At 34.0% G+C, this 26197-nt stretch overlaps 1 protein-coding gene across 1 annotated transcript in view; it reads right to left on the reverse strand.

The window, feature by feature from the left end:
• Positions 1-25247, reverse strand: part of LOC148171015 (histone-lysine N-methyltransferase PRDM16-like) — a 34427-nt gene extending 9180 nt beyond the window's left edge. Inside the window, exon 1 of the mRNA XM_088040670.1 lies at positions 24979-25247. The gene's annotated coding sequence lies outside the window, so the exon portion shown is untranslated. The remainder of the gene's footprint in view (positions 1-24978) is intronic.
• Positions 25248-26197: the final 950 nt, after the last annotated feature.

Here is a 26197-nt window from a genome sequence, read left to right on the forward strand (position 1 = left end):
CGCGACTAAATCTCTGATAATAACGGAAAAGTCTTGGGAACAAAGCTGTCAGATAACGTTTATTGTCTCTTCACACTAGTCGCAGTTTCCTTAAGAACTCATCATTTCTTTGTGTAACACACGGAAGTCCTCCATAAATCGTCTTGTCAAAGCACCCACACCCATCGCTGGTGGCTGAACGACCAATAGACCGAAGTCGTGACTACCACAGACCTACATAGACAAATTGTCGAGGCCCGTTATTATAGACGCGCGTCCCTGATCTTAAGATAACACCCAAAGACAAAAAACGCGAATCATATGTAAGCTACTGGAGATTTTTACTTTTTAGTCCGCTCGTCAATATAAATAACAATTTATCTCGGCGGTATTGTGATGGGAGATACGGGGAGCTTTCATGCGTGCCGCGAGAGATTTCAACGGTAGATCAAGCGGGTAACCCAGGGCGAAAAACTTTGATCTAAAGAGATAAATTGTGTCAATTTGCGCTTGATTTACAAAAAGCGTCAATTTGGGAAACACCACGTACGTGTCGGAATCGACTCCTGGCTCGGAATCTCATCCACTAATTGACGTGTTGTCCGTATAAGAACTGGCACTAAGTTATTGTCTCCTTGGTAGGAAACTAAAGTGGATACTAAATCTAAGGAAGAACCAATAAGCACAGTTACGCCTTCTAATTGCGCTTTTTTCCGCCGTCTGAGCAGAATGGCGATGGTAATCTAGTTTACGCGTTACATGGACTTTCGCAAAGAAAAAATTTAACGAAGTCCACACTACGCTAGGAGATTATAAATGTGCGTTTATAGCGTTGTTTACGATATTGTTATAATCTGAAAAACGCTAAACGAACGCTTAAACTTAATTGTTCTTAATACTCCCGTTTTTGCGTGAAAGCACTTCCATGTGAAAAAAAAATTAATTCCACAGGAATGTCACCGAATTCTTTCCCACGTCTTGGAAATTCCATAATTTAGTCGAAATTAATAATCCCCGAATCAATTTGTCGGCTTTGGGCATTGTGATGTAAATCGGTGCCATAAATTCCCGGAGTCCGAAAAACCGTTTTATCGCCCATCTCTTTCGTACACGCTTCGTTCTGTAAAAGGCGAGAGTGAAAGGATTTGTTTGGATCGCCCACAGTCTTCGGCACGTGGAATAAACGTATAAGATGTCATTATTACAGTGATCGAAATCGTAGTTTATCACATAATTATTAGAGTGGCATAACTTTCTTTGCCGGGAGCGATGTGAATTCTTTTACACATTGGACGAAATAGAGCAAATAGAATCGATTTTTGTCGCCGGAACGAAATTCCGTTGGATTAAGACCATTGAAATTGAGTTTTTGTGCTGCCATTGCTGCTGAAGAATGACAATCGTTGGTTTGTCGACGAGGGTTTAATAACTGGGCTAATTGGAAAATTTTAAAACGAAGGTATTTGAGACGGACAAAAAATCTACCGCTCTGTATTAAATTCCGTAACTTGGGGACGATATTACTTTAGATCTGTTTATTTAGTGTGCTTAATTGCAGCATTTTTGGACAAAAAACACAAAATTTAGAATTTTTGCTTTGGAACGATGTTAAAATTTGCAGTTTTTTTCTACTTAATTTCATAACTTTGACAGTTTTAATCCCAAAACAATAGAATTTAGAAGAGTTATTACTTACAAATACTTTAATAACTGCGCCAAGTTACAAAATTTTCGAACAAAAATAAAAAAAAAAAAAAAATTTTAACGAATAATCTAAAAAATTTCAGTGTTTATAACAAAATTTTATAACTTTGGCAATTTTGATCCTAAATCAGTAGAATTTGGAGGCGTTATTGCTTTCGAGCAGTTTAATAACTGCTAAATTACAAAATTTTAGAACAAGAAATAGAGTTTTTAGAAAATTTTTTTTGAAGCGATCTAAAAACTTTGATTTTATATCAGCAGAATTTGGAGTGAAGATCGCTTCCGAGTGGTTTAAAAACTGAGTCAACTTACAAAATTTTAGAACAAAAATGTAAATTTTTAGAATTTTTTTTTCTTCGGAACGATCTAAAATTTTTTAGTTAGTTCAACAAAAATTCGTAACTTTGGCAATTTTAATCCTTAATCAGTATAATTTGGAGTGGTGATTACTTCCGAGTAGTTTAATAACTGTGCCAAACTACAAAATTTTAGAACGAGAAATAGAGTTTTTAGAAATTTTTTTCTTCGGATCGATCAGAAAATTTCATTTTTTTTCTAAAAAATTTCAATTCTTTGATACTTTTGATTCCACAACAGTAAAATTTGGAGACTTTATTAATTTTGAGTAGTTTAATAACTGTGCCAAGTTACAAAATTTTAGAACAAAAATGTAAAATTTTATAAAATTTTTAGTTTTTTCATCAAAATTTCGTAACTTGCAATTTTGATCTTAAAACATTAAAATTTGAAAACATTATTACTTCCAAGCAGTTTAATAACTGTGCTAAATTACAAAATTTTAGGTCAGGAAATAAAGTTTTTACATTTTTTTTTCTTTGGAACGATATAAAAATTTTCAATTTCGTTAACAAAATTTTATAAATTTGGCAATTTTCACTCTAAATCAGTAGAATTTGGAGTGAATACTACTAATGATAGTTTAATAACCAAATTTTAAAACAAGAAATAAAGTTCTTAGAATTTTTTTCTTTGGAACGATTTAAAAATTTCAGTTTTTTTAAGAAAATTTCGTAACTTTTGATTCTAAAACAGTAGAATTTGGACGCCTTAGTATTTCCAAGTAGTTTAATAACTGTGCTAAATTACAAAATTTTGGAACAAGAAATAGAATTTGTAGAATTTTTTTCTTTGAAAAAATCTAAAATTTTTTAGTTTTTTCAACAAAATTTCATTACTTTGGTACTTTTAATCCCACAACAGTAAAATTTAGAGACGTTATTACTTTCGAGTAATTTAATAACTGTGTCAAGTTACAAAATTTTAAAACAAAAATGTGAAATTTTAGAATTTTTTTTTCTTCAGAATGATCTAAAAATTTTTAGTTTTTTCACCAAAATTTCATAACTTTTGCAATTTTGATCTTAAAACACTAAAATTTGAAGACATTATTACTTTCAAGCAGTTTAGTAACTGTGCTAAATTACAAAATTTTTGGTCAAGAAACAAAGTTTTTACATTTTTTTTCTTTGGAACAAAAATTTTTAATTTTTTTAACAAAATTTTATAAATTTGGCATTGACCTTAAATCAGTAGAATTTGGAGTGAATACTACTTATGAGTAGTTTAATAACATTTTAGAACAAAAAATAAAGTTTTTAGAATTTTTTTTCTTTGGAACGATCTAAAAATTTCAGTTTTTTCAAAAAAATTTCGTAACTTTTGATTCTAAAACAGTAGAATTTAGACGCCTTAGTACTTCCACGTACTTTATAACTGTGCTAAATTACAAAATTTTAGAACAAGAAATAGAATTTGTAGAAAAGTTTCAGTTTTCTCAACAAAATTTCATTACTTTAGTACTTTTGATTTCTTAACAGTAAAATTTAGAGACGTTATTACTTTTGAGTAGCTTAATATCTGAACCAAGTTGCAAAATTTTAGAACAAAAATGTGAATTTAAAAAAAAAATTCGGAACGATCTAAACATTTTCAGTTTTTTCAACAAAATTTTATAACTTTGGTAATTTTGTTCCTATATTAGTAAAATTTAGAGGCGTTATTACTTCCGAATAGTTTCATAACTGTGCTAAATTACAAAATTTTCGTACAAGAAATGGAATTAATAGAATTTTTTTTCTTTGGAGCGATCTAAAAATTTTATAACGTTGGCAACTTTGAACCTAGAACAGTTGAATTTGAAGACGTTATTACTTATCTTATTAAAAATGGTAGAAAGCCGAGTTTTCAACTTACTTAAAGTGAAAAAATGACGAGAACATAAATAATATTAAATTAACAGTTTTGTATATTCAGATTATAATTTTGCTTGTTTTCGGCAGTGTTGAGATGCCCAATATTTTCTCATGCGAGTGTAATAGCGAGTTTATTAAAATTTTTTGCCTCGTCACAAATCCCGTGAGACAGATCGACAAAAAACTGTCAACAAAACGCTCTTAGAACTTCATTAAAACTAACAACCTGGGAAGTACTCATCCGGCAAAAAGTGCGCACTATCCGAAGTGAGAATATTCCCATTCTAGAGGATTTGATTAAAAATAATGAAAGCTTATTTACGTTGCGTTTTTCTTCCATGTAACGAGCCCGTAATAAACTAGACCTTAATGCGCTGCACGACATCGTTAGATCACTTCTTTGCCTCTTAAAAGCGTAACCGGTGATTAATTCGTGATTATTAGACTCTCATAACGAAATTAGACGTCTTCATTCCCAAGTGATTCAATTTTTTCTCAATGGGAGCGGCCACCGGACACGACAGAATTTTCGTAACAGACTACCATGAATAATTAGGATTTGTGAAAAGTGGGTTGACGTGGTGGAAAGAGGAAAGAAATGATTATTACGCATGCAAGATGCCACGAGTCGTTGACTGGAAAAAAGCTTTTGCTGGGTCCCGTGGTGGTGTTTTTTGTTCCATTCCGTCATCCGTGGGTGATACAATGGCGAAATCCCATCATATTACCAACAACAAAATGTAAATAATAACACATCTCGGATTTTTAGGTCATTAAATTACATGTAATTACATCTAGATATTCACGGAACTCGACCCTATGCAAATGCTAATTCGTAATAAAGCTGTTCTTTATAAAACGTCCCACGCTGAGCAGATGGGACGACAAATACTCCAAGAGTGAGAATAATTAAATTAAACAACCACGTGCTGAATTCATTTAAATGGATGATGTTGATTCATCATCATATTCATTGCGTGTTTACAAAAGATTTATTGATGACACGAAATTGGTATTTATCCTACAAGCGCTGAAAGGACAAAAGCGCGAGCTAAGCTATGAGGTTTTGGCGAGAGTGATGTACATAATTATAATTAGTCGCTCTACATTTTTCAGCATATCTAATTCTGTGAATTCCAACTGTAAACAATCCTTGACGATCTCGATGACATGCCGGAACATTCAGGAATCTTCACAAAATCGAAGTAGTCAATATCAAGAAATCTTAGAATTTTCAAAACTTTTAGAGAAGTTAGATGGTTCTGAAATAAAATTATAAAAATCCTCTTAACTGGTCCTAAAAGTTTGTAATTTAGCACGGTAAATAAACAAATATAAAGTAGCAATTCCACCAAATTTTACTGTTTTAGAACCAAAAGTGACAAAGTTACAAAATTTAATAGACAATGGTGTTAATATTTTTTGTTCGTGTAAAAAATAAAAATTTCTTAAAATTGACATTCGTGTTCTAAAATATTGCAACTTGACACAGATGTTAAACTACTCGAAAGTAATAACGTCTCCAAATTTTACTGTTTTAGGAAAAAAATTGTCAAAGTTATAGAATTTTGTGGGAAAAACTGAATATTTTTAGATAGCTCCGAAGAAAAAATTTCTAAAAATTCCATATCTTGTTCTAAAATTTTGTAATTTAGCACAGTCAGTACACTACTTGAAAGCAATTACGTCTCCAAATTCTTCTGTTTTAGGAGCAAAATTGTCAGTTATGAAAATTTTGTAGAAAAAAACAAAAATTTTAGATCGATCCGAAGGAAAAAATTTCTAAAAAATCCATTTCTTGTTCTAAAATTTTGTAACTTGGCATAGTTATTAAACAACTCGAAAGTAATAACGTCTCTCAATTTTACAGTTGTGGCATCAAAAGTACAAAAGTAATAAAATTTTGAAGAAAAAACAAAAATTTTTTGATAAATCCGAAAAAAATTTTTAAAAATTTCATTTCTTATTCTAAAATTTTGCAATTTGGCACAGTTATTAAACTGCTCGAAAATAATAACATCTCCAAATCCTACTGTTGTGAGATTAAAATCGTCAAAGTTATAAAATTTTGATCAAAGATCTGAAAAGTTTTCAATCGTTTCAATAAAAACAATTTCTACAAATTCTATTTCTTGTCCTAAAATTTTGTAAATTAGTACAGTTATTAAGCTACTCGTAAATAATTACCACTTCACATTCTAGTGTTTTAGAATTAAAATTGTCGACGTTATGAAATTTAATACAAAAAAACTGCAAATTTTTAGATCGATCCGAAGAAAAAAAATCTAAAAACTCTATTTCTTGTTCTAAAATTTTGCAATTTAGCGAATTTTTGTAACTACTCAAAAGTACTAACGTCACCAAATTCTACTGTTTTAGAAACAAAATTGCGAAAGTTATTATAGTTATAACATAATATAACAATTTTAAATCGATCCAAAAAATTCTAAAAATTTTATTTTTTGTTTTAATTTTTTGCAATTTGGCAGAGTTATTAAACTACTTTAAAGGGAAAACGTCTTTGAATTTTACTGTCGTGAAATCAAAAGTACCAAAGCAATGACATTTTGTAGAAAAAAATTAAAATTTTTATATCGGTCCGAAAAAAAAATCAAAAAATTTCATTTCTTGTTCTAAGCTTTTGCAATTTGGCGCAGTCATTAAACTACTCGAAAGTAATAACTTCTACAAATTTCATTGTTGTGGGATCAAAAGTACTAAAGTCATTAAATTTTGAAAAAAATAAATACAATTTTTAGATAGATCCAAAGAAAAAAATTTCTAAAAATTATATTTTTTGTTTTAAAATTTTGCAATTTGGCACAGTTATTACACTACTCGACAGTAATAACGTCTCAAATTCAACTGTTGTGGGATGAAAAGTACCAAAGTAATGAAATTTTGTAGAAAAAAATAGAAATTTTTAGATCAATCCGAAGAAAAAAAATTCTAAAAATTTCATTTCTTCAAAACTGCTTAAGTTATAAATTTTTGTTGAAAAAACTGTTGAAAATGATTAGATTTTCCTGTTTTTGTGCAGATTTTCCTTAAAATCTCTGAATATCCTTTCTTGCCTATAAGCTCGAATTTTCCGGACCATCTGTCTTCGCAGGAATTCTCCGTTTCGCTGCTGGGTCACGACAGCGAATTATCAATAACGGACTCGCGCGCGTGGTAAACGCTTTCCTAAATTCGCTCCTCGGAAACGAAGCGCACGTTTAGAATGAAGAGATCCATCTCTTCAAATAGACCCATCCTTCCATAATGCGCAGTTACCATCGTCCGCTTCTCTCCATTTTAATTACTATCATTAAACGTAATCGTCCGCAGTTTATTATATCTGATCATAGAGCGAACCCATTACGGCATTGTTGCCGCTGCTTCTGAAAACTGATTAGCAGGTGTGGTCAAAAGACGCATTCCTTCGGTTTCCTGATTTTCCGATGCGCCTTTTTTCGCGAACGTTAATTGTACTCATGCTTAAGGAGCTAGCAATTATTCTGTTAATAACACGGTACCGGATCGATTTTATTATTGATTTCATGTCGGCATCTGCGTTTTTATCAGTCGCTGAAATCGTGGATGCACAGAGCGCTCCTTCTCTGAAATCGTAACATTTAAAGTTGGATTCCCGAATTTCAATTAACTATTTCTCAGAGATCACCGGCGACCGGTTCGCAGACAGTTTGCATTTTTCGCGAGCTGGAGCTCGCACGGCTTTGTCAAACGAAAATTTTCAATTTCTACAAGCAATAACTCTATTAACGCCGAGTTCTTAGAAGACGCGGTCCAACGGCGAACTTCTCGGATTTCTCAAAAAACTCCTCGTGAATAAACAATACTGTTACGGAGGAACGGATGCGGAAATTTTGAAGAATCTGATGAGTCAATTTCGGACATCATTTCTTTGTTGATAGAAGAGAACAATGGTCGGTTTCAGAGCGCATACTTAACTGTAAAATGCTCGTGGTCACAAATCAGTGTTTGGTTCGAGTTAATGGTCAACAGATACAACTCGGGACTTGTTATATATTGGAGAGAAAGTGCTTCCATTTACATCAACGGTCGCATCATATGTTATAGATACATGTGCGGATTTTAACAATGAGAAAGTGGAGCTGTTACAATCGCTGCGTAAACGCATCGGGTTTCGTTTTGCTGCTTGAACGCGAAAAAAATTAGTGAGAGTGAAGGTTTTTCTTGCTTGTCCTCCAGCACCAACACCACAAAACCGCAGGAAAGATTTAATGCCGAATTTTGCGACAAGAAGTAATTATTTTGCACTGAGAGGAAAATTAATATTGCAAACTAATAACTTTGTTGTGGGCGATCAGTGCAGTTCAATTTAAATTGAAGGTTTCTCTCTATTTCTTTCGTTTAGTTAGAAACGTTTTACGAGAGAGATTTTTTTGGCCCGATTTCCGCAAATTTAAACGCTTCTAATTCGGTTATTCATTGACGTACAAAAATATATCGCCCAGTTTTGGATTCTGCGTAAAATTCTGCGCAAAATGAGCACCAATACGTCAAGATTGCTTCATAAATAACCGAGATAGCGACCGAGTTTGAATTAGAGACTGAAAGACAGCTAACTTTTACATTGAAAAAATGAAAATTTTGGATTCGAACTATCTAAGGTCGATTTTTAAGGTGAAAAATTGCGACAACGCAAAATTTCAAACGTCTCTAGCTCAGTTATTTGTTGACGTACGAGAAAAATTAGGATGTTCTTGGACTCAGCGCAAAATTCTGCATTAAATGAGCCTATATAGCTCCTCAACAAATAACCGAAATATCGACCGAATAACATTTTTAGAGGGTGATTTTAGAGTCATTTTCAACACGCTGTTTCGGAGCGAAAACTGCGTTTAATATTATTGAATTATATATAGATCGAAAGAGCTGCTTGAGATCCATCCACTGATCAAATCTCAGAGCGATCGAGCAAATAGTTTACGGGGGGCGATCAAAAAACAAAAAATTGAAAATTTTTTATCGATTGAGTGGCAATTTTTTTTTGCCCAAAAAATTGACTATAGAATTCTCGACTTTTGAGGGTTTCTTCTAAAGTAGAATGAACCAAAAAACGCAAACCGTTTCTCAAAATGTTTTTTATGTTTCGGAGATATCGAGCTTTGAAATTTTTCCTACTCAAAATTCAATATCCGAAATTTTGATTCCTCATAACTCAGTTATTTCTATACCGATCTTAACAAATCTTACATTTTTGGATTCTACGCGAAATTCTGCGCAAAATGAGCATCAATACATTAAGATTGCTTCATAGATAAGCGACATATCGACCGAGTCTGAATTAGAGACTGAAAGGCAGGTAACCACTAGATTGAAAAAAATTAAATTTGTCAGTTATTTGTTGACGTACTAGAAAAATAAGGATATTTTTGAATTCAGCGTGAAATTCTGCGTTAAATGAGCCCATATAACTCAAATTTGCTTAACAAATTAATGAGATATCGACTGAATTATATTTTCAGAGGGTGATTTAGGGTTATTTTCAAGATTCTGTTTCGGGGCGAAAACTGGGCTTAATAATATTGAATTATATATCGATTGAAAAAGCAGCTCGAAATCTATCAACTGACCAAATCTCAGAGCGATTGAGCCAGTAGTTTACAAGGGGCGATCAAATAACAAAAAATTGAAAATTTTTCATCGATTGTCTCGTAAATTTTTTTTACCCAAAAAATTGACTATCGAATTTTTGACTTTTTAGGGCTTATTTTAAAGAAGAATGAACAGAAAAAAACGATGGCGCAAACGGTTTCTCAAAATCTCTTTTAGTTTCGGAGATATCGAGCTTTGAAATTTTTCCTACTCAAAATTCAATATCCGAAATTTTGATTCCTCATTACTCAGTTATTTCTAAACCGATCTGAACGAATCTTAGATTTTTGGATTCTACGCAAAATTCTGCGTAAAATGAGCATCAATACATTAAGATTGCTTCATAGATAAGCGAGATATCGACCGAGTCTGAATTAGAGACTGAAAGGCAGGTAACCTCTAGATTGAAAAAAATTAAATTTGTCAGTTATTTGTTGACGTACGAGAAAAATAAGAATATTTTTGAATTCATCGTGAAATTCTGCGTTAAATGAGCCCATACAACTTAAATTTGCTTAACAAATTAACGAAATATCGACCGAATTACATTTTCAGAGGGTGATTTTAGGGTAATTGTCAAGAGGCTGTTTCGAGGGAAAAACTGTTTTTAATATTATTGAATTATATATCGATCGAAAGAGCAGAGATCTATCAACTGCCCAAATCTCAGATCGATCAAGCAAATAGTTTGCGAGAGGCGATCAAAAAACAAAAAATTAAAAAAATTTTATCGATTGAGTCGCAAAATTTTTTTGCCCAAAACATTGATTATCGAATATTCGACTTTTGAAGGCTTTTTCTAAAGTAAAATGAGCCGATGGTGCAAACCGTTTTTCAAAATCTTTTTTAGTTTTGGAGATATCGAGCTTTAAAAATTCTTCAACTAAAAATCCAATATCCTAAGCTTTGATCGCTCGTAACTCAGTTATTTTTGGACCGATCTTAACAAATCTTGCCTTTTTAGATTCTACGCGAAATTCTGCGTAAAATGAGTACCAATACTTTAAGCAAGCGACCGAGTCTGCATTTAAGACTGAAGACATTCAAAAAAATAAAATTTCAAATTCGAACTCAAGTTCTTTCCTCACCACCAGAAACTAGCTTTTCCACTGATCCGGCGTGGAGCCAAGATAATGATCTCGTTCTCCGCGAATTTTTCTCTCGGCGCGGTCACAAATCTCTTGAATTAACGATTTCCTCTCGTCCGTCTAATGATACACTTTCTCGCCGATCTCTGAATCGTTAATTTCGATTTTTGGTCAATTATCCTCCGCCATCCACTTGTCATGCGTTTATAAAGAAAGTGTGTCCAAATCTCGCACACACGTCCGTTTTTTCCCCGCGATCGCGGAAGTTTCTAAAGTGATTTGCTATCTAGCTATCCGAGCGAGCGCAGGACTTACGACGTTAATAAAGTAAAGAAACAGTTGCACATGACAGGAAGGCGAGCAAATAGAATGGCTATGCAGTCCGCCCAGTTTTAATCACGAATAACAACAAATTCCTCGTATTCAGTGGAGCAAATAGCATCCGAGACGTCGAAGAAAACTCTTCCTCGAAACGGTACAAGAGGCGCGGATTTTTTTCTGAAGCTGAGGCTACTGCAACCTTTAGATGATATTCGGTTAATTGCTATTTTTAAATGCCAGATATAATGGCAGGAAGGAGGGGTCACGTAATGAATTAGCTTGTTAGACGTTGAGGAAGTCGAAGCTTTTGATCAACGAGAGGTGATATTTAGTCGCGCCGCCGTGGAGGAGACTATTATGAAGATATGCAAACGGAAACACCCAGTAAGAGACAATACAGTTAGCTTATTAAAGGAGTCGTTGCTTTTCTTGCTGGAGGAGAACAAACATTTTCTAAGTCTCTTTCTTACTCGAAGAAGCGCTCCGGGCTCGCAAATACCTGCAACAAACAAAAATGGGGCATTAAAACGGCGTCTTTCAAGCCAGTGTGCATTTTTCCTGCAGAGGACTTATAAACGATTTATCAAAGTAGTGACGACATGTCTATTTTGATTAATAGATGGCACCACACAACTGTCACGTTGTATAAATCACACTGTTGAACGCCCAGTCACAGAGCCGCATGTTAAATTCGGCGCGCACAAAAATTCTCTGCAGGAAAAATGAAGTTTAGTATTATTTCCACTACAATTTTTGACGAAATGATATTAAAGTAGACTATAATTGGCTTTGGATTGTGAATCCGAAGTCCACTGTGCTCCTCAGGTCAGGACTCAAAGGTATTTGTAAAATTAAGAAAAGATCTCCAAACGTTTTTGTATTTATTATTCTGGCCTGTGTTAGCATTAAAGTCACCTTAAAACTGAATATGTGTCTAGAAATAATAATAATAATAATAATAATTTTAAAGCTAGGATAACGAAATTTTGGGAATTTATTACTTTTGTCTATTTAATGACATGTACTAAATTAGAAAATTCTAGAGCCAAAACGACAAATTTTTGAAATTTTTATTTTTACGACCAACTCGAAACTTCTAAATTTTGTAATTCTGAGAGTTTCAAAGGTATGACAATGAAATCTAGAAAATTTATTGGTTTTAAACAGCTAATAAAATGCACCAGAGTTTAAAATTGTAGAGCCAAAACGACAGATTTTTAAAATTTTTATTTTGAGGCTCAGTTAGAAACTCCTAAATTTCGTAGTAAAAACTGTAATTTCAAGAATTTCAAAGCTAGGACAACGAAATTTTGGGAATTTATTACTTTTGTCTATATAAAGCCATGTATAAAATTTGGAAATTCTAGAACCAAAACGACAAATTTTAGAAATTTTAATTTTCATAATATATTCGCAACTTCAAAATTTTAAAAACTTTGAGAGTTTCAAAGCTATGACAATAAAATCTAAAAAATTTATTGCTTTTGAACAGCCAAGAAAATGTACTAAATTGTAGAGCCAAAAAGACAGATTTTTGAAATTTTTATTTTGAGGTTCAGTCAGAAGCTCCCAAATGTCATAGTAAAGGCTGTAATTTCAACAATTTTAAAGCTAGGACAACACAGTTTTGGCAATTTATTACTTTTGTCCATTTAATTACATGTACTAAATTAAAAAATTGTAGAGCCAAAACGACAAATTTTAGAAATTTTTATTTTTACGACCAACTCGAAACTTCCAAATTTTGTAATTCTGGGAGTTTGAAAGGTATGACAATGAAATCTAGGAAATGTATTGGTTTTGACAAGACAATCTAATGTACCAAATTGCAAAATTGTAGAGCCTAAAAGACAGATTTTTGAAATTTTTATTTTGAGGTTCAGTCAGAAACACCCAAATTTCGTAGTAAAGATAGTAATTTCAACAATTTCAAAGCTAGGACAATGAAATTTTGGGAATTTATTACTTCTGTTTATTTTATGACATGTACTAAATTTGAAAATTGTAGAGCCGAAACGACAAATTTTAGAAATTTTTATTTTAGGGTCATTCCGAAACTCCAAAATTTTTTATAAACGACTATAATTCCAGCAGTTTCAAAGCTAGGACAACGAAATTTTGGGAATTTATTAATTTTATCTATTTAGTGACTTTTACAAAATTAGAAAATTCTAAAGCCAACAGTTTTAGAAATTAGAAATTTTTACTTCCAACTCGAAACTCATAAGTTTCGTAAATCTGAAACTTTGTCCTGCAACTTATAAAAGATAAGAGATAGCATTGCCTTTGTTACTGCGTTAAAAAGCCAAGATTTCAGTCTTTGCAATGAGACATTACAATGAAAAATCGATGTAATAATTCTTGAGTTATGTAATATATAAATTGGGACCGAGAAGCCAGAGGGTTTTTTTTTTTTTAAATTAATTGACAACCCTCCGTATTGCGAAACTAAAGTATTCTCGTAGTCTTCTTAAAGATAGCAAAGTTTCGTTGAAACCGGAGAAAAAAAATGACTATGTAAAGCAACGGTCCTTTTGTAGGCCCTTGCGGCGCCCGCACTCGTCCCTCAGAGCACATCTAAGTGTCAATTGGAGTTCAGTGAACTTCAATTAAGCCCATCGACTTTGTCACTTGTTCCTGCAAGAAAATCGCTTAATATGTCAGTCACTCGCGGCCGGCATTTAATTGCAGATGACAGCTGCATATCTCTGGATCTGAGACGACTTTGATGTTAATATATGCAAGGTACATGGACATTGGTAGAAAGAGACCAATTTGTATGCGACTTTTGTCTTTCTGCGAACTTTTCGCGGTGTTAACGCCGAAACGAATCGATGTACCATGATGGATTCGCTAAATGCGACCATGGTGGTTAATTGCTCGCTTTATGGGCGATAATTGCCGGCTGAAGAGTTGAATTCACCTGCTCGCTGCCGCGTAATTAATTTAATAAGTGTTTGATGGTATGTTAATTGTTTGAGAAGCTTTGGGAAAAATGAATGAAAGCGATCGAGTTTGGCTAAATTTCTCCCGTTTTTTGCTCCTTCTTCCAAAAGCGGGCAAAATCCATCAGAGAAACGAGATGGCAGCCGACGCCAAGTGATAGTACCATAAAACTAGATCAGAGATTTAGCGATGAACGAACTTAGCCATCGTCCAGTTTCTCTTTCCGATCAGGATGTATGCATGCGTACGAAAGTGGATCACGCACGTAAGAGCTTATTTTGTTCTTATTGATGTGACTGCGTTTTAGTCCGCTCTTATTAATGTAACGAGCCATAAAAGTCGAAGCAGTAGCGCGGCGGTAAATCCATTCGGTAAACAGCGCATTTACGACTTTGATTGGCACCCATGAGCGCGATTGATGGATGATCAAAACGGAACTCCGAGATTTGGTAATTGTACTAATTTGAATAATGGGGCCCGAGTTGCATACAAACAAATTCAACGTCTCACTTAACTTTTACCGAATCGTGACGCCAGAGGGAGTCATTCATCTCCTTCTTATCTCGCTTTATCAATGTGTGCATTGTTCATTTTTACCGTGAGGCGTGCTTAACATTCAACTGATGATCCAAACTTTCATTGGCGAATTTTTTTCTTTCGGTATAAAATTCGACGTTGCATAACGTTACATTATCATATGAACAATGATTTTCGTTCAGCCCATGAACGAGTCGACGCCTAAATCAAATGTTAATTTAAACAGTCTAGGATGTCACATTTCAAACGCCGTATGGATTACATTAACATATAATATGTTATTATTCTTATTTAATAACAATACTAGGTGTGATTCAGCCCTAACCTCGTCATGGCCTACGAGACGCACATTTACATCCTCCGATGACATTCACTCAATTGTCGTAATTAATGCAATTTGTATGCGCGATTGTTCTGGAAAACCAAATGTCACAGGGATTTACACCACGCGGGTTGTGCTGTGAGGTTTCGGCGGGAGTGATGTACATTTTTATACTGTTTTTTTGTTAATTGCACGACGGAAGTTTCTTCTTATTGTTCATCAGGACCAGATTTAAAAATAATTTGAAAAATGATTTTTTTAGGTTCTGTTGTAGAAACATTTGTTTTCTTTGTTTTTTTTTTGGAAACTCGCAGTTATGAAGTTGCTCGACAGTGTTTTGAAAAGCTCATTTAATAAGCTTAATTGTGAAATACAAATGACAAGTTTTGGAATTTTTATTTTGAGGATAGGAACCAAAAATTTACAAAAAAATATGTTTACGGCTGTAACTTTGGCAATTTTAACGCCATGAAATGGAATTTTATAAACGTACACACTTCGACCTGTTCATTAACTGTGCCAAATTGCAAAAAGTACAAGAGACATATTTAAATTTTTTATTTGGAACCTAAACAAAAAAAACTGTTTTTTTATTAAAAAGCGCGTAGCTCTGACAGTTTTACTTTCAAAATCATGAAATTTGGGCAAGGTTACTAATTTGGATTTACTTATTAGTTGTGCTTAATTGCAAATTTAAGCAGTAAAAAAAACAATTTTTGGAATTTTTTATTTTGCGTATGAACCAAAAATTTCTAAAAAATATGTTAGGGCCTGTAGCTCTGGTAATTTTTACGTCATAGCAATCAAATTTGGTAAGAATACTAATTTAGGCTTTGTTATTAAATGAGTCAAATTGCAAAATTGTAGAAAAAAAAGACAAATTTTGAAAATAAACCAAAAATTTTCTAAAACGATGTTTAGGGTTGTGACTCCGGTAATTTCAACGCCATAGCAATGAAATTTGGTGAGGTTACTAATTTTGATGTGGTTTTTAACTGGGCCAAATAGCAAAATTATAGAGCAAACGAGACAAATTTTGGAATTTTTTATTTGGAGCCTGAACAAAAAAAACGTTTTTTATTATAAAGCCTATAACTTTGATAATTTTAATGCCAGAACTATCAATTTTGGAGAAAGTACTAATTTAGACCTGCTTATTAATCGTGCTTAATTTAAAAATTATAGAGTTAAAGAGACAAATTTTGGAATTTTTTTATTTGGAAGATTAACGAAACAAAAAAATTTTTGTAATTAAAAAGCTTGTAGCTCTGGCAAAGTAAACGCCAAAACTATCAAATATAGAAAAGTTATTACTTTGTATCCGCTTATTAACTGTGTAAAATTGCAAAATTATAGAGACAAAGAGACAAATATCAAAAATTTTTATTTTGAGGACAAACCAAACATTTTCAAAAAAATTTCAAATAATATGTTTAGAGCTGTAACTCCGGTAATTTCAACGCCATAATAATGACATTTAGTGAGCTTACTAATTTAGATGTGGTTTTTGACTAGATCAAATAACAAATTTATGGAGCAAACGAGACAAATTTTGGAATTTTTTATTTGGAGCCTTAACAAAAAAAACTTTTTTTTACTAAAAAGCATGTAGCTCTGGCAATTTTATATAATTTTATATTACTAATTTAGACTAGCTTATTCATTGTGCTGAATTTCAAAATTATGTAGAAAGAGAAACTAATTTTAGAATTTTTTTATTTTGAGCGTAAGTAAACAAAAAATTTAAAAGTAATATGTTTATGAGTGTAACTCCGGTAATTTTAACGCCATAGTAATAAAATTCGGTGAGGTTATTAATTTAAATGTGGTTTTTAACTGTGCTAAATAGCAAAATTATAGAGCATTTAAAAAAAATTTTGGAATTTTTTTTTGGATGATTAACAGAAAAACACATCTTTTGGATTAAAAAGCATGTCCCTGTGACAAATTTTACCCCAAAACTATCAAATTTAGAGCGATTACTAATTTATACTTGCTTATTAATCGTGCTAAAATTCTAAATTCTAAAAAAAATATGTTTAGGTCTGTAACTCAATCAAACTTGGTGAGATCACTAATTTAGACTTGGCTACTATTTGTGTCAAATTCCAAATTTGTAGAGAAAAAGAGACAAACTTTGAAAATTTTTATTTAGAACATGAACAAAAAAAAACTGTTTTTTTATAAAAAAAAGCGTGCAGCTCTAGCAAAACTATCAAATTTGAAGATATTAATATAGTTTAGAGTTGCTTATTTATCGTGATAAATTTCAAAATTATATAGCAAAAGAGATAAATTTTAGAATTTTTTATTTTGAGGATAAACCAAAAATGTCCAAACAAATATTAAGAGCTGTAGTTTTGGTAATTTTCATGTAAAACCGTTCAGCTAAAATTAAAAAAAAAATAAAAAGTGTATAATTAGCTGGTTTATCCCACCAATATAATTTCTATAGGTAGGTAATAAATAAGTCTAAAGCATTCTGGGCAGAATAATTGAATGGGTGTATTAGTTGTTGCGTTTATGTTTACGTTTCCGACTAATAGTTCTTCACCTAATAAGTGTCACGCAGTGATTTTTACCATGGCTAAAGGTGGATTTACATATGCCACCCAGATAGCCTTACGCCGCTATTAGGATTAATTAGGGAAGGCGCAGAAGCGATTACCATTAGTTAGGAGAGTTTAACGAGGCGATTAAAGTGATACCAACCTAATTAAGTTCCGTTATTGGCAATCGTCGCGACTACCCTGACAGAGATGCGTCAATCAGAAATTTTTCGTGCGCCACCCAGAGTCGGTGTTAACGTATAATTTACGGCGCTCATCTCTTTGATTATCCGTGCAACATTTTAGTACATCAACAATGACAACATAAAACTTTACGGTCGCCATTATTGTCGCTTTTCTCGCAAGATAAATTGAATAAGTTCCTGACATTTATTGATACTCTTCTTGCATACTCAAACACATAATAACGTCCACATCAAAACGGCCATCTTATTACGTTCTATTAAATCCGAGTCTTGCGACACTCCATCACTGCCATCCGACTTGTTTAATTGCGATTTATTAAGAAGAGCGCCTTTTTTCCTCTCCGCGAAACTATGTAGAACGTAATTAAGAAATTCTTTCGATCGACAACGACAACAATAATTGTCACCATTACAACTTCCTCTCTTACAACAGAAACGATCAAATTTCTACTCAGCGACACCTAGCGGACGGCTGCTGCGTTCAGAACGTGCACTTATGTAATAAATAGTGACAGGTGTACGTGGGTCATAGGTTACTAGATCTAGATATGGCGTACCAGCAGTATTTATATCCTAGCAAGGATTATACAGCGTTAATATCTAGCACTGCAATACATCTTTGTGCACGAACGTGTTTTACATGCTATCCACATATCTGAGACGTGTTCGTAATTCCGTTCCAAATTGGATGGATGAAGCGGAATGGTGAACTCGATTTGCATAAGGACGGACGCAAGTGCAGGAAGGCAACACATGGAGCCGACTTTCAACTTTTTCCCGGTTGGAGAAATACGTTTTTTTCGTTTGCGAGTTGGTAGACCTGCCATCCGCCTGTCAAAACCATGATATGAAGGAGCCTATCGGATGACCAGTCAGAAAAATCAAACAGGCTATGACTTTCAACGAGGTTTTGGCAGCACTGAATGTCAATCGACGTTCTAGGTGTCAGTTTTCGATTGTTTTGCAGTGTTACCATTTTTTTTTTTTTGGAAACTCCTAACTATGTCTAGTATGGCAAGAAGAGCGCAGCCTAACGACGCCTAGAATAAGAAAACAAAAAAAAATAGAAAATTTTCATTTAATGAGTCGGAAATTTTTTTCGCGAAATAATCGACCATCGAAAACGCCCATAACTCGGTTATTTGCTGTCATGTGTAAATTTCGAACCCAGATTTAGAATCTGCGTGAAATTCTGCATTAAATGAGCTTTACTAACTCAAATTTACTTTAAAAATAAATGAGATATCGACCGAAGAAAGGACCAATCACCAGTTTGACTTTAGTTGTCATTATAATCGCACATATTCTCGGATATGCGGGATGTACGCAAATTCTGACTACAGCATTGAAATCCTCGGGAAATTCTGATTAAGTTAATTTGAAATTTGTGGGTACCAAGTCTAAATTCGTCGATTTATAGCATTTTAAATTTTCGCCAGTTTTTTTGAGTCCTCCAATTTGAAAAAGTTCTGTGTGTCTCAAAAGTGGTCAAAATTGGTTAAATTTGGTATAGTAAAAAAAGCGCTTCAAAATCTTTCTTTCTTAAAAATTTTATTACAATCGAAAGAAAATTTCACATTAAAATAAATACATTTTGAAAAAGTCACAAATTTTGAGCAGTTTGTAGTCAAAAATATTGTCGGAGGTGAGGAGTGTAGGCAAATTCTGACTACATCATTTTAATCCTTAAGAAATTTGGAGTAAAATAAGACTAAAATTGTGTCAACTGGGCCTAAATTCATCAACTTTTCATGACTTTTTAAATTTTTGGTCAGATTTTTTTAGTCTTCTAATTTGAGATGAATGACTGAAAATTGGTCAAAACTGGTTAAAACTAATATAGTTAGAAAGAATAGTTCAGAATCTTTGACTAATGAAAATTTTATCGCAATCGGAAAAAAAAATATGGCACTCAGATAAATACATTTTTAAAAAGTCAAAAATTTTGATCAATCCCACTTCAAATATTGCCAGAGACGAGCAGTGTAGCCAAATTTTGACTACATTATCGAAATCGTCAAGAAATTTCGAGTAAAATAAAATGAAACTTGTGGCAATTGGGTCTAAATTCGTCAATTTATGGCTATTTAAATTTTTGATCAGATTTTTTGAGCCTCCAGTTTAAGAAGGATTTAAATTTCTCAAAATTGGTCTAAACTGGTTAATTCTGATCTTAAATCAAAATCTTGATCAAAATCTTGATCAGGTTGCCAAATTTTTTAGTTCTTCAATTTGAGAAGGAGCTGTATGACTGAAAATTGATGAAAACTGGTTGAAACTAGTATGACTAAAAAGAACACTCCAAAATCTATGACTAATGAAACTTTTATTGCAATCGGAAAAAAATTTGGCACTAAAAGTACGTTTTAAAAAAGTCATAAAATTTAGTTAGACTCTATCTAACTGTATCAAATATAACATAAAAAGCTCAGCCAAAGGCTGAGCTTCTTTTTCGAAAACTCAGCCTAACTATATCAAGCATGACATGAAAAGCTCAGCTTAACTATATCTAGTATGACAAGAGAAGCTCAGCCTCTGGCTTAAAGAACAGTGTTTATTGAAGATAAGTGATGCCACCTTAAAAATACCAAACCTTAAGATCAAGATTCCAACTTCAAATTGATAAATAGCTAGAAGTTTGATTTTATCTTATATTACTTAGAATTTCTTGAGGATTTCAATGTCAAAATTTGCCTCAAACTGACAAAATATGTGACTTTTCTCAGATTTCCTTATATTAGATCAATTTCGATTATTTATGGAGGCCAAAAATGTAAAATGAAATAAAAAAAAAATAAAAAAAAATGAAACTTAATTTCTCAGACTGAGCTGGAAAAAAGTTTTAGAAATTCTTGTCCGAGTGTCAACTAACACCTTTGAAGCAGGAAGCATTTTAGGTAAAACCGCGCGCCATAAATCCCCTTTCTCTGAAAATTTTCGGCATGATTCACGCCTCAAAAGTGCAATAAATCATGGTCCAGATGTCGCCGGTTGCGATTTATTTGCATCGTTAAGCTAGAAACACACGAGATAAATCGTGCACACCATTAAACAAAAATGTTACATTAGCAGACCTTTCACATTTCCAAAAAGCGGAACCACCCTATATATCACTCCCGTCGTCGTCTTTGGAAGATTTTGTCTTGGTCGAGTCATAATTAGCCTCAATTTTTGGTACAGTATGATAATGGGATTCTTTCACGTGATGGGCGTTTCTTTTACCAAGGACGATTACGTGTTGGAGGCTCTTGATTTTTTGCGATTTTCTCTAGGTCAGTTGGTCAGAGCATGTTTTCCACAAGAGTGAGTCTAGAAGGCACACCTACTTTGTTTTCAGATAAATGTTAAAGTCTACAAGATTTACTTTCTTCGGATCGTTTAATCTCTTTGACAGGTATGAAGTATGGAAACTGGTATCATCGATTGTGTTTTTATTGTAAAACCAAGGAGAGAGAAAACGTTTTTTTCTTAGACTTTTCGCGTGATTGCCCCATTCTTCGGGTTATCTCCAACACGAAATTTTTACGATATCATTTATGCTAACATGTCCATTCATCCTCTGGGAATATGAAAAGTGAATTACTTAACACTCTTGGGAACTAGACTGCCATCTGCCATTGTCCTCTGGACAAAAGGAGTCGCAGTTTCATTTTTACGGCACGATTCGGCTCGAAATTGAACTTTTCAGCGTAAAATGAACAAAAGCGACGACATCCGTCTCTTTTTCATCAAATAACATGGTAACTTTCGCTAAATGGTCGAGATAGGCAATTTTTGACGGTAAACACGACATGTCAACACGTAATTATTTAGAAAGTGTAACAGGTTCGGATCTAAGCATTTTGTCACAGATCAAGAGGTCTTAAAAGTTCATTTTTTCAACAACATTGTGAACATCAGTAGCGAAAGTGCCTCTTAATTAATCGATCAGTTTATTAGTTCGGCGGTGATAAAATCGATAGAAAGTTCTTCTGCATGCGTAAACCGGAGGAATTTCGGGACCTAATCACTCACGATCTCGTATTGTTGTGAAATCGACGAGTTTTTTACCCGGTTTATGCCATTTTTCTCAACTGAAAGCGAGTTGGAACCGGTTAATTGAGACTATCGGACTTGAAAGGAAGAGGATTTTTCAGCGTAAATTACAGTTAATGTCCGATGGTAAAATCGGCCGCGTGCACGACTACAATGTTGCCAATGGAATGAAATTATATGGACAGGATGTGCTCATTGGAAATTTTTAAATCGCTGCCAAGAGACTTACACATTTTCAACCATTTCTATGGCTGCTTCAAACTGTATTTGCCATCAAATTGTTACTTCAGGTCGCAATTTGACAGTTAGTTATTTATTTATAAAAGGTTGGATTCTTGATCTTGAGCTTTGGTACTTTCAAGGCGGCAAGATTGGCATCACTGTCTTTCAAAACACTCTTCTCCAAGCCAAAGAGGCTGAGAATTGGTCAAAACTGATGGTTAAATTTGGTATTGTTAGAATGAACGCTCACAAATCTATGACTATGAAAACATTTATTACAATCGCGAAAATATTAGACATAAATGTAAGGTTATTAAAAAGAAAGTCAAATTTTGAGCAGTTCGACTCTAAACGCATTTTTTTTAGATTTTTGTCGCAAATATCTTCGGAGTTGGGGAGAGTAGTCAAATTCTGACCACATCACTAAAATCCTCAAAAAATTCTGAGTAAGTTGAGTTTAAAATTGTAGGTACTGAGCCTAAATTCGCCGATTTATAGCATTTTAAAATTTCGCCAGTTTTTTTGAGTACTCCAATTTGAGAAAGATCTGTGTGTCTCAAAAGTGGTCAAAACTAGTTAAATTTGGTATAGTTAGAAAAAACACCTCAAGATCTTTCTTTATTAAAAATTTTATTACAATCGAAAGAAAATTTAACACTAAAATAAATACATTTTAAAAAAGTCACAAATTTAGAACAGTTTGCTCCAAAGGCAGTTTGTTCAGGACTTGTGTTACAAATATTGTCGGAGATGAGGAGTGTAGGCAAATTTTAACTACATCGTTAAAATCCTTAAGAAATTCGAAGTAAAGTAGGACCAAACTTGTGGTAATTGGGTTTAAATTCATCAACTTATGACTTTTTAAATTTTTGGTCAGATTTTCTTATTTTTCGATTTTAAGAAGATTTTGTACGTCTTAAAATTGATCAAAACTGGCTAAATCTGGTACGTTTGAAAAAAACACTTCATAATCTTTAACTAATAAAAATTTTATTGCAATCGGAAAAAAATTTACACTCAGATAAATAAATTTTTAAAAAGTAATTAAAAAGCAAATTCTGACTACATCATTCAAATTCTCAAAAAATTTTGAGTAAAACAAAACCAAACTTGTGGCATTTGGGCCAAAATTTGTCAACCTTATGGCTATTTAAATTTTTGGTCAAATTTGTTGAGCCTTTCAGTTTAAGAAGGATTTATATTTGTCAAAATTGGTCTAAACTGGTTAATTCTGGTATGGTTAGAAAGAACGCTTAAAAATCTTTGACCACTGAAATTTTTTTTGCAATCGGAAAAAAATTGGCACTAATATAAGTACATTTAAAAAAAATCGCAAGTTTGATTAGTACCGACTTCAAGCGCAATTTTTTTCGCAAATATTTTTGGAAATGAGAAGTGTAGTCCAATTCTGACTACATAATCAAAAACCTCAAGAAATTTTGAGTGGGGTAAAACCAAATATGCGGTATCCGAGCTTAATTCGTCAGTTGAGGACTACTTAAATTTTTGGTCAAATTTTTTGAGTCCTCCAATTTGAGAAGGATCTGTATGACTCAAAAATGGTCAAAACTAGTTGAAACTAATAAATACAACTAGATAAAACTATTCACAATCTTTGCCTCATGAAAATTTTTATCAAATCGAAACAAATTTGTTATTTTTAAGACCTTTTAAACAAGTCTCAAAATTTGATCATGTTGCTAAATTTGTTAGTCTTTCAATTTGAGAAGGAGCTGTATGACTAAAAATTAGCTAAAACTGGTTGAAACTAGTATGACTAGATGGAACGCTTCAAAATCTTTGACTAATGTCAATTTTATTGGAATTGTAAAAAAATTTGGCACTAAAAGTCCGTTTTAAAAAAATTCCAAAATTTTATCAGTTTGACTCCAAATGCATTTTATTTTGCGGCTTTAATCGCACATATCTTCGGAGATGAGAAAAGTAGTCAAATTCTGACTCTATCATTAAAATCTCCAAGAAAATCAAAGTAAGATAAGGTCAAATTTATGGCGCTTTAACAAAAATTGAACAATTTTAAAGCGCGTTTTCTTCACTTTATTGCCTGCATTTCCCAGCAGTTTCTCTTCCCAATCTGTAATGTCCATCAAATTCCTGAAAAAGTTGCGTCTGTTCCTCCACCATATCAGATCGATCCTTCATCTAAAGAAACGTTATTGTTTGTCGTTTATCCGATGTCGTAACGTCTTTATAACTATGAGAAATGCGTTCTTTTCATGTAAATTTCGCCGTATTTGCACGGTGGTATTGAAACGGTTACAAAACTACGTTCCAGCTTTTCGAATAGACCACTAATGATGACTGATGGCTTTCGATTTGATGCAATTTTTTCCGTGGCGGATTGCGGGCGGACGTATCAGAGACGGCTGTGACATCGGCCTACTTGATTAGAGGATACTCGCTTTCTACGCTAATCGTGCAAGCGGAAAATCGACGAAAAGCTCCACCTTGATGACGGTGACGAAACTCGGCGATTTTTCGCGAAAGTGCTCTCTTATCGCGCTTCTTCATCTCGGAAGCACTTTTCCAAATCGGTTAATTAGAAAGTGTGCTGGACACCACCCCGGGCCGACCCTGAATATCGAATATTAATAGTAATTAAGTCGAGACAATGCGATTTGCGCAATCCTGCTTCTGTTATCTCTTCAGAACCCATCGGATTTTTCCCGCTATTGTTACGTAACGCAACATTAACCCAACAATACCACTAACGAGGCTCTAGACTTGGACTTTGTGGAGCAAGGTTAAGACCTCACTGGCGGGGTGTGATTGCAACAGGTGATTGAAAGGGGTTGGTGACGTCACAGGTCACAGGTCGCACGTGACCGGGATAATGAACGGGTGATGGACACGCGCTCATTCAAACCATAGACAGACAGAAACGTGCGAGATTCCGATTAAAAGGACACGAAAGGACCGTTGCAGGATTGCAGGATTTGGCAACGCTTAATTGCGGGCACGACCAAACACTGGCGCAATTATAGCCGATTTTTTCAGGGGGCTGAAAGTGCGAAATTGCGCGTGTAATGAAGAAATTTGCCGCGAGATTATTAGGTAGTTGTAAAAGCAATTAAAAACTCTTTAAGTGGTTGTTAGACGGCAATTTACGACACTTTGATTGTGCGAGAGGATAATAGATCGGTGACTCGTCCTGCAATAATTCTCTCGGTGTCATCACATGGGAATCAGCGCGAAGGTTGCGGTACTGACCTTATAATTATGATTTTTGAGCTCACGATCACTGTCGAAAATTTTCCACAATTTTCATTTCCACTCACTGAAAAATCCGAACAGGCACAAGTTTTTCGCACAAAGCACTAAGACTTCATGGTAGTGGTCGCCACACACGTGTGCAGGATCGCGAAAAGCGCTAAGCGTGCGTTCCCACCGACGTCTGACAGAGCACTGGTCCGCAGCTCTCGATATCTAGCGGGCTTATACAAGATATTGCTCTAGTTCTGCTGTCTCGAGATCGAAAGTGTTTTGCGGATGGACCTCACTTGATACCGTTTTCTTGGGTGGACTGACCAGTTCCTGGTTCGCCGCAGCGGTCGCAGGAGCCCAAACTCGGGAGACTTCGACGCGGGATCAAGCGACGAACGGATTTTTGCAAGACGATAGTAAAAGTGGACACGCCCTGCTGCAGCAGGAATTGCGTACCGTTTTAATTATTCTCAATAATTATTTGATTTATCATTAGAGAGACATTTCTTCCTGGGTTTTGCACCAAAGGTGACCTAATAAAGTTCGCACCTCCCGTGACTTACTGCAAATGGGCAAGTTGGCGTTTTCGCCCATAAATGCGAACGACCCCCGCTGGGTGCTATGGTAGCTCGCGTAACCACACCCAGCACACCCAGCGGCTTCCGAAGTAAAGATCTCTTTCGCAACGAACGATTTACAAGAGATGACACTGTTTGATTTCGCAACGAGGACCTGTTTCGTCCACAGGTGGTACCATAATGGCGCTATTATGCTCATTAGACGATCTAACATTCAAATTACAATTCACGTAACACATGCCTAAGAGAAATTTATTTACGGTGGTATAATCTGATTATTTCCTTTACGGTTGCATTTATTGAATACTAAGTAGACGGAAAATCACAGCTTGTTACGAATTTAGAGCGCAACCGTAAATTACCGTCAACGAGGTTTTACACTTTTTGTGCGTCGGACATCGTCAAATTACACTTCTTCTGTTGCAACGAGAAATAATAAAACTTCCACTTTTCTATCAACGCAATTATTATTTCTTCAAACTGATCGAATTTCTCCGACGCTCACTTCTTGTTTTTCTGTGGATATTTTTGATTTATTTGCAGCAAAATGTTCGGTCCGCACTAATTAAACCATAAAATCGTGAATAGCGCAGGAAAAAATATCGTCCAACATTGGATCTTTTTCTTGATCAATAGAAAGCAAAGCA

The sequence above is a fragment of the Gnatocerus cornutus genome, chromosome 7 (genome assembly GCF_029298725.1).
Source record: "Gnatocerus cornutus isolate USDA-ARS CGAHR chromosome 7, icGnaCorn1.1, whole genome shotgun sequence".
NCBI lineage: Eukaryota > Metazoa > Arthropoda > Insecta > Coleoptera > Tenebrionidae > Gnatocerus > Gnatocerus cornutus.